The 10,625-nt window shown below is 48.0% G+C and overlaps 1 long non-coding RNA gene across 1 annotated transcript; it reads left to right on the plus strand.

Moving 5' to 3' along the window:
- The first annotated feature begins 3,353 nt into the window (after nt 1-3,353).
- On the plus strand, nt 3,354-9,982 carry LOC111775185 (uncharacterized). Its single transcript, XR_002810677.2, has 2 exons — nt 3,354-5,821; nt 6,796-9,982. It is a non-coding gene; the product is annotated as an uncharacterized lncRNA (long non-coding RNA).
- Nucleotides 9,983-10,625: the final 643 nt, after the last annotated feature.

The following is a 10,625-nucleotide window of genomic DNA, read 5'->3' on the forward strand; positions in this document are numbered from 1 at the left end:
CCTGGAGCGAAGAGTTGCTTCAGCCTGCCAGCTTGCAAAGACTGAACTTTCCGAGGAATTGCTGCAGCTCTGCGTCTCCCCGGTGGATCTTGCTGGCCTAGCTCTGGGGAACTTCCAGTGTTACACCAGCACACACCTCTAGCCACTGCGAACAGTGTGTTTAATCACTTCCTGCCCAGGGGCCTGAGAGCCAGCGCTCCCCACGGCGAGGCCTGGCCAGCTCTGGATCTGCAGAGTGCCAACCAGGGGTGCTCGGGTCAGTGCTTCTGCAGGCGCGGGGTACTTGCTGCCCCGGTAAACACGGCGAAGAGCTATCTCCACCAAAAGACTTCCCACAGGCTGTAAAATGCCAGCCCAGCCCCACGGGGCTGACGTGGTGGTCAGCATTTTTCAAATGTGTTGACCTCTCAGTCGTTTTTGTCGGGACCACGTTGTGAGTCTGATGTTCTGTGGGGCACACTGGGAAAGGCATGGAGACATGTAGGGATGGGTGAGGGCAGGATACGGGAGAGAATCAGAGACTTTGAAAGGACCAAATAAGGAGGAGGAAAGGATGGAGCAAAAACGGAGAAAGAGCCCACAGAAAGGAGGAGGGGGCACCCAGAGTTTCCAACATGGAGGACCCAGCGGTCCCAGGCTCATGGAAGTCTGATCGATGCCTCTGACCAATCCATGAATATGATTATTACATCTGTTGATTACCAGTATTAATATGAATAAGGGACCCGCCAAGGAGCCTCACCTGCGGAGACTTTAATACTCACTGGAGAGGGAACTGTTGCCTACAGAGCGCCCCCTGGCGTTCTCCCACTGCCTTGTAATAACTGTTAGGGGGCACCCCGCCCGGGATGTGCTGACCAACAGCCTCTGGTCTAGAAGATGGGTTTGTTTTTTTCTTTCAATTCTAAATGTCTTCCTGGTCATCTAGTTTGCATGAATGAGAGTGTGGCTCGCCAACGCAAGCTTGCTAAAATGTGTTTGGTAAAATGATCATTATTTGCAGATGACATGATGCTAGACCTGAAATCTTGGAGAAAATCAAATTTAAGACCAGAAGAAACAGTAAGAGAAATCAGTTACATGATTATATAAGAATTAACGGTGGAAAGCTTGAATCAAAATGGCAACTTGAGGGGGCCGGCCCCGTGGCCGAGTGGTTAAGCTCACGTGCTCCACTTCGGTGGCCCAGGGTTTCACCGGTTCGGATCCTGATTGCAGACATGGCACTGCTCATCAAGCCATGCTGAGGTGGCGTCCCACATGCCACAACTAGAAGGACCCACAACTAAAAATACACAACTATGTACCAGGGGGCTTTGGGGAGAAAAAAGGAAAAATAACATCTTCAAAAAAAAAAAAAAGAGGGCAACTTGAGCACTTGTTCCAACCGCCCCAGCCCAACCCAACCTCTAAACGTGACTGGAAAAAATATGTACTTTAAAAATCTATAACCGGGCTAGAAACTACAAAGGGATATCCTCATTATCAGAAATTATGAGGAATAAAGGATGCTGGGAAGTGAAAGGCAGATAGATGGGATTGAGTTGAAGGTAAAAATCTAGCCATAAATGTTCAGAAGAGGATGCCTGTAAAGTGGGGCTGGTCCTCGGGGCGTGCCGAGCACAGGGGAGGCAGGTCCGGGGAGCAGGAGAGGTGACAAGGTGACTGATGGGGTGTGGCAAGGGTTTGCTCCTCCCCATCCTGCTGCACCAAGCAGCTGGCGACAGATGCTGCTAGCAGACAGCAGAGAGATAAGGACAAACTAGGGGAAATTATTCACCACAAAGGGGCCGGACACAGGGCTCATTTCCTTCATAAACAATGAGCCATCTATCGATAAGATAAAGACCAACAGCCAACAGAAAATCCAGGGCGAAGATGCAATCAGGCAGTTCACAGAGAAGGAAATGCAAATAACTAATACCCATATGAGAAGATGCTGGATCTCACTCATAATTAAAGAAATCCTGATTAAAACAACGAGATACATATTGTTCACTATTAGCAAAGATTTGGAAAGCCCGCGGGTGCTCAGGGCTGGTGGGGGTATGAGAAAGAGGCCTCTCACACAGTGCCGGTGGGGTGTAAATTGGTACGACCTTTCTGGAGGACAATTTGACTTTAGCTATCAAACAGAATTATTAAGGTATTGGAAGAGAATATGATGAAATATTTTTTATATTCTTGGAGTGGGGAAAACCTTCGTAAGAAAGACAAAATCTAGAAGCCCTAAAGGAAAAGATGGACAGATTTGACCTCATAAAAATTTAAAACTTTTGTAGGGCTAGAGACCATATCAAAGATAGAAGACAAATGACAGACAGTAGGTGCAACATGCGTAATAACCCTAAAATGTAGAGTCCCTTCATATCAAAGGCTAAAGCTTTATATGTCAGTATATAAAAGGTCAAAGGACAAGAACAAGCAATTCACAGGAGAAGAAATTCAAATGGCCTCGCATTGAGAAATGACATTTATGCTCACTAGAGATCAGAGAAATGCAAATTTGAAATTTGGTAATATCTAGCATTGGCGAAAAGAAAGGAATGCTCCTGTGTGCTGGGGGCGTTCTGTGCCAGGACAGCCTTTTGAAGGCCATTGGAAGAACCTGTCAAGATGTAAAATGTGCAGATAAACTTCCAGACATCTGTTCTTTGGAGACACCTGCTCAGTAGTACATGGATAAGTGAAGTATGCTCCTCACCGAACTGTTTGTATTAGAGAAAAGCTGGAGATAATCTGAACAATCAGAGAGTGGGAAGAGAAAGGGGAGTTCACCTTTTATTTTTATATTGTTTGAATTTTTTCTATTTAATACGTTTTAAATTTAATGCCAAAAAGGGGGGAAATGCTGTGTCTGATTTTCGGGAAATTATGAGAGTGAGCTGAAATTCCAGCATCTCCTCTCCCTAAATCCCATTAAAAAGTCCTTGAAATCAGCCCAAACAAACTCTCAGGCACAGCCAGAGCAAAAATGGAGGAGCGTAGCTCTGAATCCTGAATCCACATGGTCCAGCCCCTCCAATGGGAAGAGACGAAGGAGTGGATTCCCTTCACACAACCTCCATCACACCTGGCTGGAGTGGCCACAACTGCACGGAGGAGGGAGAAGGAAGGCAGCTCCTGCCGCTGGCCCTCGCCCAGTGCTCTTATCTGGGCTGAGCACCCAGCCCAGGAAAGGGAACCAGGACAACTGCCCAGGCCTCCAAGATCAGGTTCACAATTGCTCTGAATGGAACAAGGAAGAAAATTACCTGTCTCACCCCAAGTCGTGGGGCATCTATGATGAGGACACGGAAACTTGGGAACCCAGGAAAACAACTCGGATGCAGGAAGAGCCAAGACTGCAGTCAAGCTGGGCTGCAGATCTTTGCTCTGTCCTCCTGCAAATAGCACCAGTGAGTCATCCCTCCCCAGGGAGATGCTTTTCTCTCTGCCTCCACCATTTGGTCTCATCGCACTCGTGACTCTTCTCTGTGTCATCACTCCTACTCAGGGCTGATAGTCAAAATACCTAACAACTTCTAAAGCATGGGCACCCGCCAAACAAACAGACACCAGCTGTGAACAATGGAAAGAGGTAGCAAATTACCCCAAAACTCAGTGGTTTAGAACAACAAATATTTATGATCTCATGCACTTACGGATCTGGAATTCGGAGCTGCTTAGCTGAGTGGTTCTGGCTCAGGGCCTCCCCTGAAGTTGTAGGCAAGATGTTGGTTGGAGTTGCAATCATTTGAAGGCTTGATGGGCCTGGAGGATCCACTTCCAAGATGTCTTACTTGCAAGACTGTTGGCATGAGGCCTCAGTGCCACAGCAGTGGGCCTCTCCATAGGGCTGCTTGAGTGTCCTCACAACATGGTGGCTGGCTTCCCCAGAGAGAGTGATCCAACATAGGAAGGCAGAGTCACAATGTCTTTCATGACCTAACCTGGAAGGTCACATGTTGTCACTTCTGCAATATCTTAGTACATACACAGATCAGCTGTATTCTGTGTGGGAGGGGCTACACAAAGTTGTAAATACCAGGAGGTCAGGATCCTCGGGGGACATTCTGGAGGCTGGCTACCATGGGTACCATATCACTCCCTGTTTAAAACCCTCTAATGGCTTCCCAGCACTCTTAGAATAAAATACAAATGCCTGGCCGTGGTCGGCAATGCCTGGCATGAACTGGCTCCTACCCGCTTTCCATCTCAGCGTGTCCTTGTTCACCCACCTGCACTAAACTTCAAACACTCCAACTTTCCATCTGTCCCTCAACATCATCAACTCGTCCTTTATATTTTCTGTGCCTTCTGCCTGGAAGTCTGCTTACCCATATCTTTGCATGGCTGGTTCCTTCTCATCTTTCAGGTCTCAGCTCAAATGTCACCCCTTCAGACAGGTATCTTGACCACCTTATCAAAAGTTGCCCCCACCCCTGCCTGTCACTTTCTCTCACATCACCTTGTGTGTGTATGTGTTTCCACTGTCACAAATTTGTAGCTACTACTCAATTTACATGTTCTGACTTGCCGTGTGATGTATTTACAAGTGCAGTCAGTTCCAAAGGGATGCTCCGTTTCCATTCACATCTCCTTGTGTTAACATCTTCCTAGCATGACCTCTGTCAGAAAGTATCTCACTCATTGGATTATTGCCCTTCTCCCTCCACATACCAGTAAGAGACCTTGCTTACAAGCAACAGACTCCTCTCTAGCTGGTGGAAGCTGAAGAGGAATTTATTAAAGGATATTAGGTGCCTTATAAAATCCTTGTGAAAGCAGAAAACTAGGCTTGGAAGCTGTTTACATGGACCGGTCCTCAGATAGCCCCCAATGCACACACACTGCCATTTGCCCTGGTGGGCACTTGAAGACGGTTCCCCCATTGGGATGCCTGCTGCTGCTGCCTCTCAGAGCCGTATGGGTCTGCTGCCGTCCTCGCCAGGAAGGATTCCTTGGCACCTGCTTCTCAGTGTCACTTAGCCTCATGCAGGCGCATCTGAGTGGTGGTTTCTTAAGTTGCATGCTCGGCCTATTCTGTAAGCAAGGCTGGGAAAGCATCTGGCTTCCACCATGTGGAGGGGTGAGTCCATAAGGTGAGGAATTCTCAAAATAGAGGCAGAGTATTCCCTGGTTTGGGGAAGCCAAAGTCAGTTGTTGACATACATCCTCTTTAGTCTACCCCGTTGGTTACTTAACCTCATCATCAGCCCTTCCTCCATGCTTAAACTTACAGATAAGAACAGAACCCAAAAGCAAGCCAAGAGGTTTCTCAAAAAGGAAATAGTTACTTGCAAAAAGAATTCATGGCTTCATTCCAGAACTTAGGGTTTTCTGCTATTCTCTGACCCTCTTGCTCACGTATTTATTTATGCCTTGCCGAGAGCACCCCTCTGGGTAAGCACTATGAGAACAGGAATCTTCTTCATCCCTGCCCCCTCAGTCCCCAGAACAGTGCCTGCAATGTCACAGGTGCCCACAAGTGTTAATGAATTGTGTCTGCAAAGTCCTCTCCCACACTGAATAGGGCTGACCTGTGCAACTGATGGGACATTGCAGAAATGGCAGTGTGTGACATTCAAGTCTCAGCTCCCATGGCTAACTGCCTCATTCTTTGTCCCCAGTTTCAGAGATGAGGAATCTGACTGGCTCATATTGTCTATTTGGACCAAGTCATAGGTTGTCAGGGGACCTGTAAATTAGAGGCTATGAGGAGAGGTGCCTGTCCACTTTATTCAACCAGAAGGAGCTGTGGCATCCCCGACACCGTGGTTGACGTGTCTTGTACAATGGGGTCACATCTTATCTGAGGATTGGATTCTAAAATCTCCAGGTAAGACTTTATCCCATATAGTCAGTTACTCACGAAAACTCCTTAAATTACCCAAACATCTCTACTGTACAGTATCACCTATGAAATATCCACTTCAGCCAGTTTTCCCTTCCAAGTGGGGATGGATGGCTGTTTCTTTGCTTGAGCACCAGATGAAGTAGTTGGTTTGCCTTATGGGTCTTGTCATATGAAAAATACACATCTTTAGACATCGGAATCACATTCTCACTTTGAGATGCTCACAGTACAAGAGGCACATGGGACCCCAGACCCACTAAGAGAAGCACAGATTGCCATCACATCTTCTGTCTCTGCTCGTGTGGGGCCTGCACTCTTCGAGTAGAGTGGTAAACAGGATCCTCTCTCCCCTCCGCTCATTTTCTCTTTCCTCTCTTTCCTCCCTTTTGAACACACATATACTACAAGGTTTAGTGATTGTTTTAAAAAAAAAAGTCCACTTACTCTTATTGGATTTACACATGAATGGCAAGGGAGTCTGAATATGAGAGGAAAAAAATTAATCTGATCCCAGTGAGAAAGCCCCCAGCACAGAAGTAAAAGAAGAAAGCAGTGAAATTGTATGGATAACCCTGTTCTCTGAAAAGGATCTCTCACACCAAGTGAGAGAAGATTTTAGAGAACAACTGTTCCCTCTTCTCAGGGCCATTAGACAAGGACAGTGCGGGGGAACCGGGGGCCCCACTGCTTTAGCTTGTCACTGGAAGCTGTGATTAATAGGATTACAGGAGACTGGGTGATTAAACAGAAGACAGACAAGAGAAACGTATGTGGCAAATGGGGAGGATTAATGGAGAGACGAAAGGAAAGCTAGGGAAAAGACCAGACTTTTAGGATAAAGTGTGAAGATAAAATATGGGGAAAAATTCCTAGTGTTTCTGAATAAATCAAGTAGAACACAGTCAATAATCAAAGCTTATTTTCTCTCTCTCACTCCTTCTCCCTCCCTCCCTCAGAGTAAGCCCTTAATATCTGTTAAATAAATGAATGAAAGACTTTCTAATGGACTGGGATGGGTCATCTCATACCAATGAAAATGAGAAGCTACCCCGACTCGAAGATCTAGCCTGGTGAAATCCCTAAACCCGATGGAAAAATAAAGACTTCTCCCAAATTTCAAACAAAAAACAGTTGGATGACTTTCAAAAATCTTGATAATTGGAACAGCTTTGAACTTCACACTGCAATAGTCATCACCTGAGACAACAGAGTGAAAACTGGAGAATCAATGAGGGGACATGTGCCTCCCAGGTGCCCAAAACCCGAAGCCCGGAAGACAGTCAAAGGCAACCTCAGACCCAGAACCTCAGGAAAATGGCCTCAGGGGCCTTGAGTGAAACACAGACTAAAGGACACCTGGAAAGCGAGAGCTCTCGTCAGTCTGCTGACGCTGATGGACTGCCGTCTGTGGGCCGCCTGTCCCCTTCTCCTGGGCCTTGGGTTCTGGGTTCCAGGGGGAGGAGGCAGTCAGTCAACAAACAAGTGAAAGAATGATTGAATCAACCCTCAGAGGGCAGGGCTGGCCTGCTGCCTTACGTTGGTGGCAGCAGGGCTGGCAGGGCAGCCTCCATCTGCCCCATAGGGCAGCTGCGCAGGTTGCAGCCCAGCCTGCCACTGGCAACTCCAGCTGTGACATTGCAGACTCCTTGACCCTGGGCTGTGACCCTGTGATCACTCTGCGCGGTGGGGTAGGACGGGGGCTGGGACTGGGCACCCCTCCCCCTGTTCATTGTGATGAGGGAATGGCAGCCCAGGTCCCTCCCGCAGATCCCCAGGGGCCCCCACCCTAGTGAGCTGGACCCCTCTGAACCTGGAGCAGTCTTTTGTGCTTTGACATCAGCCACACCAGCAGTGAACAGAAGCCTACTCTCTCCCCTTCCTCCTGAGCCTCAGGGTCCCAGGGCAGGCACAGCCCAGGACCCTCCCCAGCTCTGTCCAGGTGGGCAGGTGACTCAGCCTGCCACATGGCAGGAAAGGAAACGGAGGAGACTCCTGAAGCCCAGGTCCCCACACCGCTCCTTTCCTCCAGCTTGGGCTACTGTGGCCAGGTTATATCCACGAGCACTCATGTGCGTCCCTTGTCCATTCTTTCAGTTGTATTTATTGTGTACCTACTGTGCGCTAGAAGCTGGTGGGGTTTCACTCTACAGAGATGGCCAACGCTGGTCTCTACACAGGTCAACCGTTCCCAGCTCTCTGAAGCTCTGGAACAATCGCCTTGGACACATCACCCACCCTGTGCACAGTGAGAAAGTAGGCAGTACTTTTTGTCCCTTGGGGACAAAAATAAAAACCCAGTCACTTAAGTGTCACTCCTACAGCAGCAATGACTTAATGACTGGAGATAGGAAAAAAATACCATTGTCTGAACAAAGAGATGTACTTCGTGAATTTTATTATACTGACTGACATGCTTAATTCCCTTCCCTTTGGGAAAAAAGAAGAAAAAAGCACTGGATGCCCCCTCCTCCTAAAAAAGATAAAAATAAATGATCAGAACAGACACAAAACAGCAGCCCTAGCTTCTTTCACTCCCGAGAACTGTCTGATGACTGACTCACCCAGGAATTGTGCCAAAAGGGACAGAGTTTCGTCCACCAGGTTAAGAAAGAGTAACGATTTACTTGATGATGGCAGGGCCCGCTCTGGGATCCTGGAATGAGGAGCAGCCCGCCTGGGGGTGGGGGCACGTGTGGGGAGCCCAGGCACGGTCTCCCACCCGCTTCGTCTTTCTCAGTCTATGCTCCTGTGTCTCTCTGTCCTCTCTTTTTTCTCTTACTGCGTTTCTGTCTCTTTGTCCTTCCATCTGCCTGTCGCTTGGTCTTGCTGTCTCCTGGCCTCTGTCGGTCTCTGCCTGATGATCTGACTCAAGACCCAGCATCTCTCATCTCTGCTTCCCGGTACACCTGCTTTTTCCTCGCTTGGTCTCTCTGCAGACCGGCTTTTTCCTCTCTGTTGAAACGTGGCTGGTCTTTTCATAACCCTAATGAATTTGGTGCCTATACTAACTGACCCAAATCCCCAGGGCAGAGAAGGCGACTGGCTCAGCTGCTGGAGTGCTTCCTCTGGGTCAGACCCCCCGACTGTCATACAGCTCAACTTAGTGAGCATGAACATATGGGGGAGCGGGCAGGGCCCACCCTTGGGGATGGCAGTGGGTGTGAGAGTTCTCAGATAAAGAGGCAACCTTTGGGACACACCTCAAAAAATTCTTCTACATTACAAACCCCCCAAAAAGGTGTTCCTGGAAATCCCTGGGCAGACCCCACATGTAATGCTCCCTTTTGCAGATTTTATAAATATATAAATTCCTAAGGCTTAAAAAGGACATAGTCACGTGTGACTGTTCACACGTGACTCTGAAATAATGTAGTAAAAATACGTCCCTGTTCTACATGATTCAGGCTGAAAGCTTTTCCAACTGCATTCGCATCTTCATGCAGCCTCTTCCCAATTTAAAGAGACTATCATTGTATACCATGCATTGACATTGCTGGAAATCTATGTAAAAACTTGGCCCAGGAAGGACCTAACCAAAATGTGCAGTTTCTTTTATTTAAATTAGCCAAGACTGTGTCTGAAAAATTCTACACACTGTCAGAGACGGCTCTGGGCAAGAAGCTTTTTGCTGTGCTCTTTCTCAAGACCCCCTCCTCACATCCCTGTGAAGGACCAGGAAGGCACATCTTCAGCCGGGAGAAGACATCTCAGAAAGACACAGCTGCTTAAACGTGGGGCCAATGACAATTCTTAGGTTTCAGGGACTACAGCCACAGAGGGAGACTCCAGCTGCTTCTAGATTCTGAAAGCTGAATAAACTACAAAAGGGAGATGTCTGCCCAGCTTCTTTGTAGGAACGGAACGCAGCAAAGTTCTCCCGTCCTGAATCACAGAGACTAATTGTTGTTCAAGGGTCTGTTTCTCCTCCAAGGCGTTTGGCGGTTCCCTCTTGTTTCCTGGGAATGTCTTGAAACGCTGGTTTGTCTAGTTTCAAATTAAGCTGTGAAAGTCCCAGGGGTGGGCTGGGGCCGGGGTTTGCCCTCCCAGCCCAGACAGAGCCGCTCTGATTTGATCTGTTTTATTTATTTTCCTAATTTAATTTGTATTTGGTCAGTTGTACAATAAACATCGGTTAAACAGCAACCGTGTCCTAGGCTAGCCCCGCAAAGTCCAGACTCTTTGGTTACTTCTTTTGATAATTACCTCCATCATTCTCAATAACATGCTTTTATGACTATTGACTGATTTTTCAGTTTGAACCGTGATCTACTGATTTCCACCCCTTACTAGGGAAAATGAAGATTAAGCTGTCTATCTCGCACCTCTCCCCTACACACTCCCATACAAATACACCTTTTCCCTAGTGTGGGGGCCCCGACATCCGTTGTCCCTTCCTCCATGGTGGTAGAACATTTAATGGTCGCCCAAGGACCAGAAACAGGGGTGGGGTTTTTTTTGTTTGTATGCTTGCTGGTTTTTTCCCAGCCCAACCATGTCCACCAGGTGCCTCCTTTTCAGATCAACGAGAAGCCCCAAACTTCCTGATGGAGACTGCAGCGTCTGCGGTGCACGCAAACTGCCGAGCTTCGTTCTCTGCGCTGAGGGCAGCATTTCCCAGGACTCTGGACCCACTGCATAGCGGTTCCAGCACCTTCTCCAGCTCAGCCTGTGAGGTGTTGCTGTCGGTCTCGGGGCTCTGCTGGGGAGGTGGTGCTCAGCTGCATTAGGGAGATGGTGGTCTCTGCACCACAGCGCCGTGTGAATTTTGCTCTGCTATCTTTATAAC

Source organism: Equus caballus, chromosome 1 (genome assembly GCF_041296265.1).
Source record: "Equus caballus isolate H_3958 breed thoroughbred chromosome 1, TB-T2T, whole genome shotgun sequence".
Lineage (NCBI taxonomy): Eukaryota > Metazoa > Chordata > Mammalia > Perissodactyla > Equidae > Equus > Equus caballus.